Source organism: Ictidomys tridecemlineatus, chromosome 6, assembly GCF_052094955.1.
Source record: "Ictidomys tridecemlineatus isolate mIctTri1 chromosome 6, mIctTri1.hap1, whole genome shotgun sequence".
Classification (NCBI taxonomy): Eukaryota; Metazoa; Chordata; class Mammalia; order Rodentia; family Sciuridae; genus Ictidomys; species Ictidomys tridecemlineatus.
Window position 1 is genome coordinate 108685582 of NC_135482.1, and position 21370 is coordinate 108706951.

The 21370-nt window shown below is 36.9% G+C and overlaps 1 protein-coding gene and 1 pseudogene across 23 annotated transcripts in view; one reads left to right on the plus strand and one right to left on the minus strand.

Moving 5' to 3' along the window:
- The window catches only part of Erc1 (ELKS/RAB6-interacting/CAST family member 1), a 502961-nt gene that overhangs the window by 51519 nt on the left and 430072 nt on the right, over positions 1 to 21370 (minus strand). Inside the window, exon 20 of one of the 23 annotated variants that reach the window (XR_005731973.2) lies at positions 112 to 210. The exons of 21 other annotated variants lie outside the window; for them this stretch is intronic. The gene's annotated coding sequence lies outside the window, so the exon portion shown is untranslated. Of the gene's footprint in view, positions 1 to 111; positions 211 to 21370 lie in introns of those variants that run through there. One more of the 23 variants, XM_040281175.2, reaches the window with a different exon arrangement.
- LOC110598968 (small nuclear ribonucleoprotein G pseudogene) lies at positions 7354 to 7565 on the plus strand (annotated as a pseudogene).

The following is a 21370-nucleotide window of genomic DNA, read 5'->3' on the forward strand; positions in this document are numbered from 1 at the left end:
CCACTGGGTCTCATAAACTTGTCATTTGTCTATCTAATGAACCATCTACACCTCATATCCTAGATAGGCAGAATATCAAAGAATATTGTAAAGCCATTTTGAGGTTGATACCTTCTGAGTTTGGTGCTGTACATTTGATGTATCTGAAGTTTCCAGCATCTCCTGATTTTCATAACATGTTCTGTCTCAATGATCATATACTTCTGTACACTAGAACAAAGCATCAGATTTATGTGTTATTTAAAACATACGTGTGTGTACACACACAGGAATGTGGCCTGATTTGCTAGCATTAGGCTCTCCTGAGCTGGAACTCTTGCATCCTGGCATCTCTTGGAATAATGACAACATGCACCGTCCAAGAAGGCACAGCTGATTGTCTGGTTCCTTGTCCTTTCCTGCTCTCATGTCAATCACTTCTTTCATAAAATTCTGTTTTAGCCTGGAGTTAAATTAACTTAGGTGATGCTTTGTGTCTTATGATCTTGACAAAGAACTACTTCTATTTGAATATTCCTCTGGAAATAGCTGCTGTTGGTGTTTCAGTATCTTATAGCCCTATATGTAATGCATTTAATGTAGTCTCCATTCTTTAGAGCCAGGGAAGGCTGTGTGGATGCTGTGAATATGGCCAGAAACATGACCCATTCAAACACCAGCCAGAAGCATGCAAACCCTTGGCTGGTGACATCATGTTAATCACTGGGTATCCAGTTTCAGAGACTGTGGTTAATTTTTTTTCTTTTTTTTAACCCAGAGGCTGCCTTTAACCAGAGAAAGATTTGTATCCCTTATGTTGTATGCTATGAAATCTTATGCACTCTGTGAAGCAGTACAGAACTCTTGAGGAACATAGTGCAGTTGTTAAAAGCACAGGCTCTGGAGACAGACTGTCTGGCTTAATTCTAGGGTCTATTAAAATCTAGCTAGGAGACCTAGAACAAGATGCTCTGGTAACGTGTACCTTAAAGAGTTGTCATAACCAAATGCCTGTCATAGAGAAAGCTTCTTTAATAATCATTGTTCTTTTCTTGCATCTGTTTTACCATCTTTAAAATGGGTATAAAAAGGCCTAAGCGTATGAAGACTTGAGTACATGCAATAACTCTACCTGTTATGCTGACCCTCAGGACATTTTAACCTCACTGTTTGTGCGTGGCCTCACCAAGTAAGGTATGTGAAGTGTTGAGCACAAAGAATTAGAGAATACAAGAGACCAGGAGTTGGTAAATCACAATCCATGGACCAAAGCCTATTTTTGTATAGTCCATGAATTAGAAAGGGCTTTTACATTTTGAAGTAGCTGAAAGAAAAAAGAATTATATTTTGTGATATACAGAAATTATATGAAAATAAAATTTCAGTGTTTATATAAAATGTTATTAGATCATAGCCATGCTCATTTGTTTACCTCTTGTCTATGGCTGTTTTCATACTATAACAAAGGAGCTGAATATATTGCCAGAGAGTGAAATGTTAGTGAAGCATAAAACATTTACTATGTGGACCTTTAAAATTTTTTTGCTAATCCCAGACAACAATTAGAAACTGTAATTTTAAAGAGAAAATTCTTAAAAGAATATTACTGATATCAATAATATTAACACAACCTAAAACATTGGTTAAATGGAAGTTTAGGTTTGGCAAAAGGCATTGAAAGAAAATTAATAGTTGTAAAAAGATATAATTAATAAAATCTCATGGACAGGAAAATTTTGTCATTGTTAGGGAATCATTGCCTGATGATTCCCAATGATTCCCACCTTGACCAATTAAAGAATACGCAGGCTTTGTTTCATTGCTTTTACCTAAATAGTTACTATGTGCAAGTTAACTTTCTGAACTACAACTGGGTTTTTAGTTTGCCCTATTTCCTTCCTCTCCCTTTCCCCTCTTTTTGCAGTATTAGGCATTGCGCCTGGGGGCAGTTTAACCCTGAGCTATGCCCCAGCCCTGTTTTTATTTTTTATTTTGAGAGAGTCTTGCCAAATTGTCCTAGGCTTATGATCCTCCTGCCTCTGCCTCCCAAGCTACTGAGATTATAGGTGTGTACCACCCCAGCTACTCTCTAAATCATGAAAGACAAAAAACAATTCGGGACATTCTTTGAAGAATCATATCTTCTTGATAATGAATATATTCCCACTTCTCACATGCTTCCTTCATTGCACCCACTCAGCCCTTAGCATCACTCTTCAGGATAATGCAGGATGCTCGTAACTATTCTTCCTGTTTCTAGCATTTCCCCTTCTGTCCTTCCTCTACAGACTGAGGAGGCAGTCCACTGGCTGCTGAATGCACTAGACTTAGAGCTTATTTCTTCCTCTCTGACATCCTATGATTTAAACATAAGCCTACAGATTATTTCACATTCCTCCCTTCAAAAAGTGGTACATAAGCTCCTCTGCTCCATTAAATGTGGGACAGTTTTAGTGACTCACTTCTAAAGAATAGAGCATAGTAGAAGTAACTTTTGATTCTCCTGTCATAAGAGGCAGAGTAGTTTTCTCCTTGCTCTGATCTCTTGGGTCACTCATTTTGGGTCACCGTGTCATAAAGACACTCTAGCAACCCTATGGAGAATTTCACATGGGGAGGAACTGAAGGTTCCTCCAGAATGAATTACGAGTAAACTAAGCATCTTGGAATTGAATGCTTCCCCAGTCAAAGTTTTGGATAAATTCAGTATGAAATGACATCTTGACTACAACCCAAGGAGAGCCCTATGGATCCAGTCAAGCTGCTCCTGAATTCTTGATCTATAGAAACCACTGAGATAATAAATGTTTACTATTGTTTTATGTTGCCAAGTTTTGGTGTAATGTTATGTGGCAATGGATAATTATTATATATCTTAAGCGTTATCTATAGTGAACTATCAGGAGTACAGTCAAATTTGTTATGCTGTTTGTGTTTCTATGTTCTTGTCGAAAGTTTTATCTGCCTGGCAAATCCCTAATGCTCCAAGAGTCAGCTCAAGTGACATCTCCCCTATGAGTCTTTGAGTCTTAAAGTCTTGTGGCTTTTCCCATTAAATCTTAGACAAATTTCTCTGCTGAAGAAAATTTGTTATTTGGCATTTGCTTCATGGTCTTTAAATTCTGCCCCCCCTCCCAGGTATGTGGTGCAGTGGAGTCATATAGAAAATAGCTAATAAATATTTTTGAATTAATTTTGTTTTCTCATTTCAGTCAGTTTTAAAGCCAAATAAAAGCTCTAAAGCACATTTATGGAATTAGTCTATGTGAACTTGAGGACCCAGATGTAAATAATATGGGAGTGTGGAGAATGTGTTTTTTCAGTTTGTGAAAACATGAAGTCAGGGACATCCTGGATCAATTTCTGGAAGATTTAACAATATAAATACTAGATTTTAAAATAAAGATACACTAACAAAACAACAATATGACCAAATTTAAGATGTTTTCATTTGACATCCAGGGTGCAAAAACCAAAATCTGAGTAACTTATTTCATATTCACATGAAAAGGAACCCAGAAAACCTAAAACCTTTCTGTGCTTGCCAAATCCCTCCTCATGTAAAAATTTTGTGATTCGAGTCTTAAAATTTAGGAAGGAATAGTGTTATATATATTCAGTGTGTGCATACACACACACACGTTGTGTTTGACTATCTTTTGATGAAGTGAAATGGAAGTTTTGCTAACAAGTGTTTTGCCTTAAAAATCTGAATTTTCACCAAAAAGAACAAGCCATCTGTTTTGAATATTTTATAGACTAAGCCTCTATTTGTGCATGGCTTTGATCTGCTGGCATTATGGGAAGCCAGTGATACAGTCCAGCTATACCTCAATCAACTGTGCTCATTTAATTTACCCCAGAAATGCTGACTGCCAGACCCAGCTGGAAACTTTAGCCTCGTCATTCTAGCATCAGGAAGAAGGAAGACACATCAAGGGAGAACAGCTCTTTTGTTTTGGTTGATGATGCAGTTTTGTGTCCAAGAAAATATTCCTTTAACCTAAAACAGATAGTAATCCTAAAGTCAGACTGTATAGAAAATAAATTAGTGGGGAGTCGAGGACAAGTTAATGAAAGTAGTACCACAAAATTCCACTATAACAAGGCTATTGTTTTATAGATAGGCAGATAAAATGGGAGTCAAAGCATCACTATAAAATAAAAATGTGGTATGATAGTTTTTAGGCCTATCTTCCAAAGATGGTATTAAAAAGGGGTCCCGCCATATGTTAACTGAGGGGCTAATTAATGAACCTAATGATATAATGTTCTAGAAGGCGCAGCTGACTGAATATTGACTGGTGTCAGATTACAGGATAACTTGTTAAGGTGCAGGGAAAAACTAAACCATTAAAAATAGCTATTACTACTATATAAACATGTAAATAAAATACATGTGACTTTTCCTCAGGGTAAACTCTAACTTTTTAAAAAGTTTTAGGACTGGAGCTGTAACTAAGTGGTAGAGTGCTTGCTAACATGTTCAAGTTGGTCCATTCCCTAGCACCACAAATAAAACAAACAAAACTCCCCCCCCTGAATTTTAAAATATTTTGGTGATATTAGAGATCATCAAACTCTAGATGTTGCACATGGGAGACAAATGCTCTACCAGGAGCAACATTCTCAATCCTCACTGATATTTTTGTTCAATAAGTACTTGTGAGCTTTACAAGGGGCCCCACATTTTCAGATAACTGTGGTAAAAGAAGATGTGAAGAATTTTATTTTGCACAAAGTGCAGGAATATTTGGTTGCCCAAGAACAATGTCCAAATTATAAATAATAAATATCATAAACAGGAGGAGACAGCTCTTTCTCACTAGTCAAATCCTCATAATTGTTAAGATACAAACCCATGTATCTGAGAGCATATGTTCCAGAGATGCTTAAAAAACTCTTTAATTTTCAGTCTAAGAAATAAATCAAGTGAGTCACAGGACAATGTCACCTTAAATCACTCAACAGAAACCACAAAAATGCAGGATGTACCTGTGAAACATTATAAATGCTATCTTAAAAAATACTGAATGGGGCTGTGGGTAAAGCTCAGCAGTAAAGTGTATGCTTAGTATTGCAAAACAATGACAACAACAAAATAAATATTAAGAGAAAAATTCGGGCTGGGGATATGACTCAAGTGGTAGCGCGCTCACTGGCTTGCGAGGCACTGGGTTCGATCCTCGGCACCACATAAAAATAAAATAAAGATGTTGTGTCCATCGAAAACTAAAAAATAAATAAATGAAAAAAAAATTCCCCATGCAAAATTACTTACAACTTCATGGGGCCTAACAGGTCTTTGTTTCTGACCTTGAAGTTCATGTACTCACCAAGCCTGGCAAGAATTACTTAAAACCAATATTGAGGTAGATTGTAGCTCTTTTTTTTTCTTCCTCCTGCTTCTTAGTATTGCTGAAAATTATCCTCATGTCATAAAACTCCAAAAGAAAAAAATTCACTTGTCACCATGAGGTGCTTCTTAAGAGATAATTAGGTTGGACTCAATGTCTGGCTAATGTTATCATGCCTCTGGTAACTGGAGGATAGCTGTAGTGTTGTTCTGACAGTGAGCCCGATACCCAATCAGTGGCTCAGAAAAGAAGATTACTATCTTTTATGATTATCTTTTACTTAGAAAAAAATAATTACTAGAAATGTCGGTTTTGTATACAATTAGAAGAATGTTATAACAGGAGATAAAAAAATCTACAAACTAAACAGTGGCAGCAATGGATTTCATGGATATCTTAGGGTTCTATCACCACCACTACTAATACTGTCCTCATTGTCATTTGACTAAGCACTTCCTGTTTGCCACCCAAAGGGCCATGAGCCCTGAATACATTATTACCTTCACAATAACCTTTGATGTAGGCTTTATTATTATCATTTAGCCAATGAGGAAACTGATGCTTAATGAAGAGGCTCTGTGGGCTGGAGTTGTAGCTCAGCAGTAGAGCACTTTCCTAGAATGTGTGAGGTACTAAGTTCGATTCTCAGCACTGCATATAAATAAATGAATAAAATAAAGGTCCATCAACAACTAAAAAAATATTTTTAAAAAAAGGAAGAGGTTCTGTGATTTGTGGGAAGCTGCATAGATACAGAGCTCGATTAAAATTAGGTCTATAGGGAAGCACACTCCTTAAAAATAAAATACATGTGACTAAAGGCCAAAAAAGGCCATAAAAATAATATAAGTGCCTGTAAGGGAAACTAAAAGAAGTATATATATATATTTGAGTTTCATAGGTGAGATATAACATTATACTAATACTAAAAAGAATAAAAACTTGAGAGTTCATTATTGTATATATCCAGATTATGACAATATCATGTAAAAAACAGTAACAATTCACTAAAATGTTAACTGAGATTGAATCAAGGTGATGGCATTTTTTTTTTCTATTCTATTTTACAAGTGAAGTGGTTGGTGTTGGCTAACTTCAATCCAACTTCCTTCTATGGAAGTTTTGATAGGCAGCAAGACACTGAGTTCTCACATAAAAAAAGTCCCCACAGAATTCTGCAGACAGAGTTTGTGTCTGTCATTTCTGACAGAGAAGGGGGATGATAAATTTAGGAGATATGGTGAGGCTATTCCTTTCCTGTTATTGTAATTAAAAAATAGAACTGGGTTCTATTTAATTACAATGGAATTACATTCTCTCAGTGATCTCCCAGTTATGGGAGACTCTGGCTAGAATTTAAGAGAAAAGGTGGGTGACTATTTGCAGATGATATGATTCTATATTTTAGAAGATCCAAAAAATGTCACAAAGAGACTGTGAAAACTAATGAATTCAGCAAAGGAGCAGGTTACAAAATCAACATACAAAAATCAATAGCTTTCTTACATACCAAGAATGAATCTTCTGAAAAAAAAAATCAGGAAAACAAGTCCATTCAAAATAGTCTCAAAAATAACAAAAACAAACAAAAAACAAATCTAAGAATAAATCTAAGGAAGGTGAAAGACCTCTACAATGAAAATGATAGGATAATGAAGAAAGAAATTGAAGAAGATCTCAGAAGATGGAAAGACCTCCCATGTTCATGGATAGGCAGAATCAACATTGGTAAAATGGCCACACTATCAAAAGTAATATATAGATTCAGTGAAATCTTCATCAAAATAACAACAATATTCATCACAGAACTAGAAAAAAATTCCCAAAGTTAATTTGGAAGAATAAAAGAATATAGCCAAAGCAATTCTAGTGCAATTCTAAGCCAAAAAAGTGAGGCTGGAGGTATCATAATACATGACTTCAAATTACACTACAGAGCTATAGCAACAAAAATTGCAGGATAAAGGAGGCTGCTAATTCTGTTTCAAAGCATCTCTGAACCTGCCAAGTAGAAAACATGAGCAAAGCTCACCCTCCTGAGCTGAAAAAATTTACGGACAAGAAGTTATCATTAAAATTAAATGGTGGCAGACAAGTCCAAAGAATATTGCAGGGATTTACCCCTTTATGAATCTTATGATAGATGAATGTGAGAAGATGGGAATTAGTGAGCAATAGAACAATACTGGAATGGTGGTAATAGCAGGAAATAGTATCATCATGTTATAAGCCTTTGAATAAGTATAAATAATGGTTGTTCAGCAGAGAAATCTGTGTCCCTTCTCCAGAGAACCTGTTTAACTATTGACATAAAAATTGGGTCATGTACATTTTTATATTAAACTTTTTCTTAAATGAACTTTTTAATAGCAAAACAAAACAAACCAAAACACTGCAGTATAGTGGTATAAAAACAGACACATAGGCCAGTGATACAAAATAGAAGACACAGAGACAAATCCATTCATCTACAATCATCTGATCCTTGAAAAAGGTGCCAAAAATATATTGGAGAACAGACATCCTTTTTAATAAATGATGCTTGAAAATCTGGTTATCCATATGTAGAAGAATAAAACTAGAACCTTATCTCTCATGCTGCACAAAAATCAAAATGGACCAAAGACCTAGGAATTTGACCAGAAACTATGCAACTCCTAAAATAAAAAGTAGGATCAAAACTCCAGCATAGAAGTATAGGCAAAAACTTTCTCAATTCAGGAAATAAAGCCGAGAGTTAATAAATGAAATGGTGTCAAATTAAAAAACTACTGAACAGCAAAAGAAACAATCAAGAATGTAAAAAGAGAAAATATAGAATGAGGAAAAATCCTTGCTAGCTACCCTTCTGACAGAGAATTTATATTGAGAATATTAAAAAAAACCCTCAAAAAACCCAAATAATAAATGGGCAAATGAATTAAACAGATACTTTTGAAAAGAAGAAATACAAACGGTCATCAAATACATTAAAAAAAGTTCCAACATCATTAGCAATTAAGGAAATGCAAATCAAAACTAACTTGAGACCCAGAGTTTGAGGAGGCTGAAGCAGGAGAACTGCAAGTTTGGCACCAGCAACTTAGCAAGTCCCTGTTTCAAAATAAAAAATAAAAAGTCGTGGGAATATAGCTCACTGTAAAACACCCTTGGGTTAAATCCTCACTACCAAAACCAAAACAACAACAACAAAAAACACACACAAAGAAAAACCAAAAAGTTACACTGAGATTTCATCTCTTACTACTTAGAATGGCAGTCATTAAGAATACAAACAATAATAATTGCTAGAGAAGATGTGGAAAAAAGGAACACTTTTTTTGGTGGGACTGTAAATTAGTACAACCACTATGAAAATCAGTATGGAGGCTCCTTAAAAGACTAGACATGGAACCATCATATGACCCAGCTATACCACTTCTCAGTATTTACCCTGAAGAATTAGAGTCATCTTAGTAGAAGGATACATGCATACCTATGTTTATAGCAGCACAATTCACAAGAGCCAAACTATGGAAATATGTCACTTTGCATGGGTTACCCTAATGTTGCATCTTTGGGGGTCCTAAATGTCCTGGTGGCCTTTAAAAGGAACACAGAAACAGCTACATTGAAGGAATCCTCACAGATATTTATATAGCAGAAAAACATTTTATAGGAAAAAATGGAAGAAAGAATCTGGCCTAGTCCCAAACTATTCTGAATTATGAAGAAAAAAAAAAAGAATGGTAAATTGAATTTAGAGATACAAAGGTACACAGAACATGATGAGAAAAAAATTGAGCCAAAAATACTCTGGTGAGATTATAATTAAAAAAATAAAAGCAGCATTCCATTCCTATTATAATGTTGAGAAAGCTTTCAAATTTGAACTAGTGTGTATTATTAGAGCTTACTCTATCAACTACTGTAGTTCAAAAAATGTGGAGTATCATATAGTCTAAATTTGGCAACAGCTATAGGCTAGAACAAAGATCATAGAATTCTAGAAATTTCTGCAAGTTGTTAAGTATTTGAGTTCTAGAGAATATTGATGTTTAGGAAGAGATCAACTCTAAAGATACAGAAATTTGGTGTCTTCTGCCAATGTTCCCACACCTTGCTCCTATCAATATTTCTATGACTTTCTTATAAAGAATGCTCTAAAAACAAAGATTTTTTGCATCAGACTTTGGAAAGTATGCAAAATCTATAGAGAAGTGAATGCTGGCTATATGCAGTTCAGCAAATAGTCCCTATAAGCTGTACAGAAAAATATGGATTTACAAACTACTCTCATATTCATTACATAAATGCCTCAAGAAAAGTATGTTAGTTATTATCAAACCCATTTTAGAGATAAATTAACTGAGGCTCCAAAAGATTAATGAATTACTTGAAGTCTCTTTTATTCAATGCTTATTTATTTATTTATTTAATTGTAGTTAAAACAATATCTTTATTTATTTATTTTTCTGTGGTGCTGGGGATCAAACCTAGGGCCTTGCACGTGCTAGGAGAGTGCTCTACTGCTGAGCCACAACCTGACCTCAATGCTTTTTCTATTATAGTAAATAGGCATCTACATTTTTTCTTGGGTAATTCATATTAAACAGGACAATGGACATGTGTAGACCTTAAAGAATCTAATAGTTCTGTGTACTAGGTCTACAAAAATGATAGTTTATCTTAATATTATGTCTGTCAGAGAGAAACAACTTTGACATATGAAAGGCTGGGATAAAGCTCTGTACAGGCCTTGTAAACTGATCAACCCTGCTTCACAGTCACTCTGGAAAGCCAAAACCACATCAAGGAGAAATGATATGCAGTAGAACTCTGTCCACTGAGGGACAACAATTTTTGTAACCAATTCCTTCTCTGTTTTATTCTTTGCTATGAGGTAAGGCTGAACAGGTACAGATCACTAGAACATCCTCTTAGCTCAGTCAGAGATTCAGGAATTTGGGCTGGTGAGAATGTTGGCATAGAAAGTTCATTCCTATTTTTGGTTTATCAAGGGCTTCTGTAAGTTTGGCAGTAAAGAGAGGGAAACAGAAAGTTTCCATCTACTGTAGCAAGAAAATATCACTGTCCCCATAAGAGATGTGGCTATATCATCAACTAAAAAGTGCTCTTACTGTGAGCCACCAATACATGACAGCACAAATGCCTTACCACAACTCTGCATATGTTGTGGTTTGGATGTGTCCCCCAAAAGCTCAAGTGTGAGACAATGCAAGAAAGTTTAGAGGTAAAATGATTGGGTTGTGAGAGTCTTCACCTAATCAGTATGTTAATCCCCTGGTAGAGATTAAATGTAGGCAGGCAGGGTGTGGCTAGAGGAGGTGGGTCATGGGAGACATGTTTTTGGGGTACATATTTTGCCTGTGGCAAGGAGTCTCTTTCCGCTTTCTGGTACCACACCCTGAGCCGCATTCCTCTGCTTCACTCTTCTGCCATGTCATGCTCAGGTCCTGAAGAATGGAGTTGGCCATCTATGGATTTAGACCTCTGAAACTGTGAGCCCCTAAATAACCTTTTTCTCCTCTTATTGTTCTTGTCAGGTCCTTTGGTCACAGTGGCAAAACAACTGATTAAAACAGAATACGGATCATTGCTGTGACTAACCTAACCATGTGGTTCAGACACTTTTGGAATTTTGACAAGTTTAGAGATGCAAGTTGGAAAAGCTTTACAATGTTTTAAGTGGAACTTAATGGGCAATGCTGGTGGGAGCTCAGAAGAATAGACTGCTGACAGGACTATGCCAGCAAAGATAGGATTCATGAGGTTTCGGAGGACCCTACTGGAAACTGGAGTAGAGGTCTTTCATTTTACATTATGGCTAAGAAGTTATCTGCAATTTTCCTATGTCCTGAGACTTTCTGTGAATCTAAATTTAAAGAGGATATACTTCTTAATTTGGTAGAAGAAATTTCTAGGCAGCATAGTATTCAGGTGGTGGCATGGATATTGCTGGTGGCTTTTAGCCAAGTTTACTGTGCTAATCAGAAGAGGAAAGCAAACCAGAAAGATCTCGAAAACTTGGGAGTTCTGCCAGAAGAGTGAGTAAAACTGGGGCTAGATAACAGGAAAGATGGCTTGAGGGCAATTCAATAATAGGCAAGACTGCACCCATCTCAGGCTCAAGGGTCAAAACTTTCTTTGAGCATAGACTAGTGGGGCACCCTGCTTGTATAAGAGAGCCTAGATTTTTTTTTTTTTTTTTTGGTATCAGGGATTGAACTCAGGGGCACTCAATCACTGAGCCACATCCCCACCCTGAATTTGTATTTTATTTAGAGACAGGGTCTCACTGAGTTGCTTAGCATTTCGCTTTTACTGAGGCTGGCTTTGAATTTGTGATCCTCCTGCCTCAGCCTCCTGAGCCACTGGCCACTATGCCCGGCCTAGAAAGTTTTTTCACCATGCTTAGCCACCCAGGCACTCAAAAGCTGCTGCAGCCAGGATCCTTGGAGGCTTCTGTTCAAGGTGGTCACATCAACCACGTGCTGCTGGTTCTGCCATAATGCAGAATGCTGGAATTAGGAGGTCATGGAGGTGTCCACTGAGATGTCAAAGGAAGGCCTGGGAGGCCAGGCAAAGTGCAGCAGTGTTGAAGTCCCTGTGGGCAGCCCCTATGAGGGTGATGTATGAAGATGTGAGAAAGCCAAAGCTGCAGCAGAGACCCCTAAGATTAAAAAATGGCAGCAATGTAGAACCTCTGCCTAGGAAACTGCAAGAATTGAGCAAAGACAGGCCAACAGAGAGGACACAGGGGCTGCAACCAGCAAAGCTATAGGGGCGGAGCTGTACAATCTTTGGAGAGAACGTCATCATGCCATGTGCCCCAGCTGCTAGACATGGAGCTATAGGAATTGTTTACCCTTCTAGCTGGATTTTAGTCTTACTTTGGTGACATCCTTTCTTTCTATGCTCCCTTTTGGAATGGAAATGTTTGCTATGTGCAGAAGCTCATGCTAAGAGTTTGCCTTGAGTCTCAGAAAATACTTTGGACTTGAACTTTTGGGCAATCTTGGAATTGTCGAGACTGTGGGGACTCTTGAAAAATGGACTAAATGTATTTCATCGTAAGATTGGCATAACCTTTTGGAGGCCATGGGCAAAACGTTATGGTTTGGATTAGGTGTCCCCAAAAAGCTCACATGTAAGACAGGGCAAGAAGGTTTAGAGGTGAAATGATTGGGATATGAGAGACCTAAATTAATCCTGCTAGAGATTAAACCAGTGTTAACTGTAGGAAGATAGGGTGTGGCTTGAGGAGGTGGGTCCCTGGGGGTGTGCCTTTGGGGTTTACATTTTGTCCTTGTTGAGCAGAGCTCTCTCTGCTCCCTGGGTTGTTCCCAGCTGCTTTCCTCTGCTACACTCTTTAGCTACTATGTTCTGCCTCACCTTGATCCCTGAGGAATGGAGTTAGCCATCTATGGGCTAAGACCTTCGAAACCATGAGACCCCAAATAAACTTTTTTTTACTTTATGGTTTCTTTTGCCTTTTTAACTTTTTCTCCTTTGATTGTTCTTGTGAGGACCTTTGGTCACCACACTGAAAAAGCTGACTAGAACAGATCTGTAGATTAGAGGAAAGGGAACACAGGGAGGGAGGAGGAGAGGTAAGGTGGAAGTACTGGGGACTGAATTAGAGCAAATTAAATTCCATGCTTTTATAATTATGTCAAAATTAATCCTAAAGTTATGTATAATTAAAAAGAACCAATAAAAATTTTTAAAAAGATTTAACCTAGACTATCTGCTTACTAAGTTATTATGAGTTGTTTTTCTTCTTCCTTTACTATTAAATATTAGGATATTAGAATTACTGTTGTCAATGTGAGAGGTAATAAACTTTCTGAATTAAATGTTGTTTTATTCATAATACTATTCTGACTCTTCTAATTTTGTACAGCATTCTATTCATTCTATCCCATCTATTGTTGTATAGCATCTACAACAATATTCTGACTCTCTAAAAATAAAATATAAAAAAGAAATGTACAGTTGGATAGGGTGGTGCATGCCAGAAATCCCAAGAACTCAGGAGGCTGAAGCAGGAGGATTGCAAGTTTGAGGCCAGGCTGGCCAACTTAGTGAGGCCCTAAGCAACTTAGCGAAACACTGTCTCAAGCAAACAAATGAACAAACAGACAAAAACATACACAGAGGAAACCATATTATCTGGCAATTTGCTACGCAGACAACACCAAAAATTATTATTCAACAAGTATCTGACTGCTTCTTGATGATTTAAAAGCCATAAAATAGATTTTAAGACAAAGTATAAACCTGGAAAGAGGGTTATTTCAAAATGACAGTTTTAAAGGTCAGTTTATTAGAGGAAACAGCAATCATAAATTGGTAGGCAATCAACCTAAAGCTTAATGCTACATGAAAGAAAAATTGACAGAATTCATAGGACAAACAAGAAAACCCTCAATTAGAGTGGAAGATTTTAATATTCCTCTCTCTGAAATTAATAGAAAGAACCCTCCTGCCAAAATTTCAGGGAAGACATAGAAGATCTAAAAAACTCTACCAACCACCCAGAACTAACTGATTCTTATACATCTCAGTCAACAACCAAAGAATACTATTTATTTTAAGTGAATAATGGTATGTTCATCAAAACAGGTCATATTCTGGGCCATGAAACAACAGCATTAATCTCCAGGATATACAAAGAACTCAAAAAACACAGAAAAAGCAAAATAAACCAATCAATAAATGGGCAAAGGAAAAGTCTCAAAATGTAAAATAATTAAAATACTACAATGTATGTTCTTTAATCAAGTGGTATTAAAGGAGTGTCAAAAGATTTAAAGAATTTTTTTTTTTTTTTTTTTTTTTTTTGGTGGTACTAGGAATTGAACTCAGGGGCAGCCCTTTTTAATTTTGAAACAGGGTCTTTTTAAATTGCCCAGGTTGGCCTAGAACTTGTTATCATTCTGCTTCAGTTTCCCAAGTAGCTGGGATTATAGGCATGTACCACAGCACCTGGATTAATAGGTTTATTTGAGCAGACAGCATTCATGAATTAAGTAGTGTTAGGTGGCAAACAGTTGGGAACTCTGAGGAGGGGACCGGAAGGCTTTTGTAAGGTGAAAGTGGATGCAAGGCAAAGAACATATCTGGTTGGTAAAAGAGGAACAGCAGCCTTACTGTTTTGTTTTTTGCAGTGCTGGGAATACAACTCAAGGGCCTCACATGTGCTAGGCCAGCCAGGGCTCTCATCCACTGACTTATAATTCTAAACCTTTATTTGGATCATTCTTGTGGAAAGTTCCAAGTTTTTTTTTTTAACAGATACAAATTTTTATACCTTTATTTATTTCTTTAAATATATATATTTTTTAGTTGCAGATGGACACAATACCTTCATTTTATTTATTTATTTATTTAGTGGGGCTGAGGATAGAACCCAGTGTCTCATGAGTACCACGCAAGCACTCTACCACTGAGCCACAACCCCAGCCCTATACCTTTATTTTATTTATTCATTTTTATGTGGCGCCAAGAATTGAGCCCAGTGCCTCCCATATGCTAGGCAAGAGCTCTACCACTGAACTACAATCATAGCCCCTCCTAGTTAGAGGTTTGTTGGGCAGTTTCTGATTGGTTAAGCTTAGTTATTGGAAAATCCCTGGTCAGGGGTTAGTTGGTGGCTTTTGACTGGCCTAAAAATATTTTATTTAATTATTCAATTAAAATTGACCTTTTATATTAGACTGATTTCTGATTTGCTAATAGGGACCCAGGGTGCTAGAGTCACTTCAGCCTAAAGGCCTCCTAATATATTTTATTTTTAATATCAGAAGTCAGTAACAATAAGACATCTAGGAAAAACCATACATTTTTGAAACTACAATAGATATGTTTGGATCAAACTCTGTTCATCAAGGGAGAACAATTAAGCTAGGTACAGAGGCATATGCCCACAATCCCAGCTACGTGGGAAGTTAAGGTAGGAGTCTGAGGCCAGCCTGGACAACTTAGTGAAATCCTTGTTAGATAGGAGTTAGCAATGGGCAGTGAAATGTAAACCAATAACAGCAGGGTCACAGGGTTTCTTTGAATTGCCTTTAGTGAACAATCAAGTAACTTGTAGAACAACAGGTACACTAACCCTGAATAAACAGGTGGAAACAAAGGAAGCCAATTAAGAAATATTTCAAGAAAGAAAAATTTATGTGGTTAACTCCTGGCAAGGTCTATTAAGGTCACTGTAAAGTTAGAATTTACAGCAATAGGTTTCTCACCATATTTCAGAAGGGAAATTTCTTCAGTAGCCCAGGAACAGTAAGGTAATGTCACTGACCTCAAAACCCATATTACCATAGATTCACTTGTGGATGAAGCTCTCTTGAATAGGATGGTTGCCATGATAGTTCTGGAGGGGACCAACTAGGGTCAAAAACTCCCCTTCATGATGTGGAGGAGGAGTTAAACATCTGCTTGGTAAAAACTGATGAAGAAGGTGGAACTCAGTTTTCCTGGCAAACATCAGGCAGTAATAAATTTGGAAGCAGCATTATGTTCTTTGTTGTTCCCTTATGAAAGAGAACTCTCTGCTTGAATCTTACTATCACTCATAATAAAATTCTCTTGCTTGGATTTTCATGTCTGACTTTAAATTTTCTTTCTTGGGACACAAGAACTTAGATTTGGAGCCTCAGATCCCCACTTTCCTGTGACATAACACCTGTCTTAAAATAAAAATAATAAAATGTCTGGGGATGCAGCTCAAATGCCCTCAGGTTCAATTCCTAGTAGGGGGAGAATGGGGAAGGAACAATTAATATCTGCTAAATAAATAGTCCACAGCAGCTGATTACTCTCATTACTTCCATCAAAGCACTGGATCCAGAGGAAAGAGGGCCAATAATGCATACTTTGCTCTCTGTTCATCCCACTAACAGGAAATATACTTGTTTTATAAAGTGATCCAGGTAACTTTTTCATCTAGAATTTTGCTTTAAATTTAACTAAGATCAAAAACAAAGCAAAAACCATGCCTGTAATCCCAGCAGCTCAGAAAGCTGAGGCAGGAGGATCCCAAGTTTGAAGGCAGCCTTAGCAATTTATCGAGGCACTTAGCAACTCAGTGAGACCCTATCTCTAAATAAAACACGAAAAAGGGCTGGGGATGCTGCCCAGTGGTTAAGTGCCCAGAGTTCAATCCTGGTACAGAAAAAAAAAAAAAAAAGGATCTTAAAAGACAAACAAAAACCTGTTAAAAAAAATCCAACTCCAACTTAATTGAAGCTATAAGATTATTTAAATGTCAGACTATCAGTAGTATTTTTTTTCTGAATCCAGTTTCTAAAAGGTGGTCAGCAAATTTGTATCTCTACTGAAAACTATCTCAATTCACCTAAAAACTCAGTTCAGAGCTGTTAAGTATCCTAAATTCAGTCGTTGCATCTAGTACAGGTGAGTATGTTTGTTAAAAGAAACCCCAAATGTGAACATATTTAAAAATAATAATTATGCAAATACTTCCTTTAAAGACCTGTCCAGAGCAGTTCAAATGAAGGGAACCCAAACTGAACAAATCCTTTAATATGCTAATGGAACAATCAGCTAAAATAAACAAATAGTCCAGTTTCAAAGCAGAAAACAACAGGCAAAAAAACAAAAGAAAGAAAGAAAAAAAGGTGAATGGTAGTTTTAACCATTTTGAAACCTTGAAAAATCTTGAACTATTCACTTGGTAAAGGTAAACATTTCTTCACTGAGAAAAGTGTTTCAATTATTCAGTGAATATTTTCAATATATTTTGCCAGATAATTAGCATTACTTCTCGTTTTTTAATTAAAACATTTTCATTGTAGTAAGATACATGTAACAGAATTTCCCATCTTAACTACTTCTAACTAAAATTCAGTAGTGCTAAGTATACTCACACTGTTGTAACATCATACCCCAGAATATTTTCATCTTGCAGCATTGAAACTCTATATCCATTAATAACTTATTTCCTCTGTAATTTAAGTTTTTAAAAAGTACTTTGTGTCCTGAATAAAATGCATCCAGGGATTATAATTATTTGAGGCAAGTGCATTTGTAGTTTACTAAGCCTAAAATATATTATCAGAAATATATTTCTATTCAGTAGGATTTTAAGGAGTTTCTTACCGATACTCTTCATTAAATTTTTTTTTTTTTTTTTTTTTTTGCAGTGCTAGGAATTGAACCCAAGGTCTCTCACATGCTAGGCACGCACTCTACCATTGAGCAATATCCCCAGCATTCCCTTCATTTTTAAAATTTAATTTTGACCTGGGCTGGCCTCAAATTTGTGATTCTCCATTGTTGGGATTTTAGTGTGGGCCACAGCTCTACTTCATTAGTTTTAAATTGGATATTCTTATGGAAATATTCTTAGGGGAGAAGAGATATCTATCTTTAAGTTCCTGGCTGAGACCCTTATAACAAAAGGCAGATTAGTAAGAGTAAAGCATTCAAATTTGTTTAATATAAATTTTACATGACACAAGGAGCCTTCAGAAAGACATCTCACCTCCACTACCGAACAGGGAACTTTGTATATTGTTATGGTGTCTGATGAAGAGAGTTCTGTGGTGGAGAAACTTGATTGAAAGACAAAGTGGCCCTTGAGTGATAAAATGGGGGAAGGGGCTCAGTGAGGTCTGTTTGTTTTTCCCTGTGTGTCTCGGTCATTCAAGATAAAAGGATATTCCTTTCCTCCAGGTAAGTGCCCCTAGAATGAAGGTTTTATGACCTACTTTAGAAGGTCAGAGAGTTCTTTTATGGCATGCTTCAGGGGAGAAGTGCAGGGAAAGGTCAGATAGACCTTCCTGTTCCTGCTGTTTTCTCAAATGCCAAGATGCAATATTTTGGGGCAGCATGTCCTAAATGTTATCATTTATTCTCCTTCCTCCTATAATTACTATAAGCATAAAGGTATTACAACTTCTTTAAACAATGCTTCTGGTTAGGTTTTCTTGTTAGAGGTGGATCAAGCTTTGGCTTAATCAGATAACATCTAGGTTCAAATCTGGCTTCTACTACTACTTACTGGCTATATGAACTTGGGTAAGTTAGGCAAGTTCTCTGTAGCTTAATTTCCTAACTAGTAAAATACTGAGAATGGTGTCTATCTCCTGGGATTGTTGTACTGACTGAATAAGAATATGCTTATGATATATATCCATACCCTTACAATTTGGCACATAGCAGGTATTTAAACAGCAAAACTCTCAGTATTATCCATCATTTAGTTTCAATTCCCTAAAGTCCTTGTCAAAAAAATTCCTTTTCCAAAAGTTGTTTTTGATTTTGACACAAGTTTAAGCTGCTTGGAATAGGGGTTAGGGAGCACATCCAAATTGTTTATGTGTTCCAGTGTACACTAATAAAGGTAAGAAACAGTATCCCCCCTAAGAAGGAAGGGACTACTGAGCGACTTACTGAAGATGGAGTGCAGAGAGTGGGAGGAAGCTTAGTCACAGTAACAGGGAGGACAGAATTTTGAGACAGATAATGAGAACCCAGGATGAAAGGATTAGAAGTAAAGGGATTAGAACCCTCTGGAAAGCAGGAAAAACAGAAAGACATGAGGATTTTATTTTTATTGGGGGGTGGGGGGTGAGGGAATTCTGAGAATCCTGATAGGCTGAAAGCAGGTTTCTAGGACAAAGAAAAAAAAAAAAAACTAGTTTGAGACAATTTGGAGGACAGAAGCCAGGGCAAGCTATTAAAGGGAAATGAGGTGGTACAAGGATAATCAGAATCCAGAGCTGAAAACTAAGAAGCTCTCACTCTATCCTCCTATTTAAGGAGCCAAAAAGGCGGGCACAGTGGTTCACACCTATAATCCCAGTGGCTCCGGAGGCTGAGGCAGGATGATTATGAGTTCAAAGCTAGCCTCAACAATGGTGAGGCACTCTTAGTGCCTCAGTGGTTGAGTGCCCTTGAGTTCAATCCCAGGTACAAACAAAACAAAACAAAATATAGCTAAAAGGAACAACAAAAAAAGAAAGTAGAGAGAAAAAGGAGTAGGTATCATGCTGGAAGTGGCCAATGTTATGGTTTAGATGTGAGATGCCCCCACAAAAAACTCTTGTGACAGATGATGCAGGAAAGTTCCCAGGTGGGGTGATTAGATTATGAGGGCTGTAATCTAATCAATGGATCCAGCCATTTGGTAGATTAATGATCTGAAAATACTACTGTATTGGTGGTAACAGGAAGGTAGGATGTGGTTAGAAAAAGTAGGTCCCTGGGCAGGAGCTTTCAGGTTTCTATTTTGTCCCTGGTGTCTTCTCTCTCTCTCTCTCTCTCTCTCTGTCTCTGCTTCCTGGCTGCCCTGAGTTGAGCAGCTCTCCGTCTCTATTCTTTCTGGCTATGATTTGCCCTACATTGCACCCAGAACAGTCAGCCTATGTCTTCATGTTAAAGGAATTTACTAGCTAACTTTGAAGGAACAACCATGCTATTCAAAGGCACTGTTTTAAGCACTTTCTATTACCTCATTTGATCATCAATCAGTCCTATGAGGCTTATGCATTATCCTTATTTTACAAATGAAGAATCACTGGTGATTCGGAACTAGGTCCAACACCTGCATCCTGAGAAGGACCCCAAAGCATGAGAACAAGCCCAGGAAGCAATCAGCTGAGAGGACAGTGACTCAGACAAGGTCTAAGGGAAGCCAACTATTAATAAAACTCAATTTGTAGCTGTTCATGTGAACCCCTCAAGTGTATATTTAGTCTATTTGAATTATGGGTGCCCTATAGTAAGGTAGAAGTACGAGTGGGGGCTAATCATGAAATGAATGAAAAGAAAGAAAGACACCTGTTTTAGCTGACTGGTTCCCCTTCTGACTTCTACATATTATGTGAACCACAGGTTACTAGAATAAAAATTCCTACTGAAAATACATTCAGTTAACAAATGAAAAAGATTTCTAAATTATCCTCACTCCATTTTACTTAGCATGAAATGATAGGAGCCAGATTCTAGGACTTCATTATGATCTTCCTTTAAGTTTATCTAAGTTCTTTTATTTCTAGATACTTTTCCTATCTCCCCTTTCTACATTTCCCTTTTTTGTACTAGTAATGCTGACTTTAAAGTTCATTGTCAATTTTACTCTCTTGGTTTCAATGTAAACTACTTTTTCTACTCTGGATTTCATGAATTTGGAAGTTAATTATATCTACCTATATATGTACACATACTATTCAAATTGCATATAAATATGTTTTAATCTATGCATTGTTCCAGATACCAGGAATACGAAAGTAAACATAAAAGACCCTATCTTGGCTGGGGGGTAGCTCAGTGGTAGAGTATGTGCTTAGCATAAATGTATTAGGGCATTAGATTCAATACTCAACAGTTAAACACAACTAAAATGAAACAAGACAAGTTCCTATCTTTACAGTGCTTACATTCCATAGTAAAGGAAGAAGAAAGTAGAAAAAAGAAAGCATTAATTAAAGAGATAAGAGTGTGGTGTGCATAAGCTAAGTTAGACAGAAAATCTATGCTCTGAAGCTCCCTGTTGGTTTGGCTAAGGCCAGATTTGCACCACTGCTTGAGATTCTAGGAATGAGCAATAATGTTACTGCTATGGGCTGAATGTTTGTGCCCTCCCAAATGTGTATGTGGAAATCCTAATCTCTAATGTGTATCCAGAGATGGGGCCTTGTGAGGTAAGTATACCTTGAAGGTGGAGTCCTCATTATGGAATTAATGCCCTTGTATGAAGAAATATGAAAGAATCTGCTTCCTTTCCCCACCAATGAGAAGCTTGCCATCTGCAAAGCAAAAAGCAGCCCTTGGGGGCTGGGGATATAGTTCAGTTGGTAGAATGCTTGCCTAGCATGAACAAGGCCCTGGGTTTAATCCCCAGCACCACCAGCAAAAAAATAAAAAAGGAGGGCCTCACTAAGAACTCAATGGTGATGGCATCCTAACATCAGACTTCCAACCTCCAGAAATAATGTTAATTGTTTAATGTTTATTGTTTAAATAACTCCATCTATGACAGATGTAATAAGCCTAAA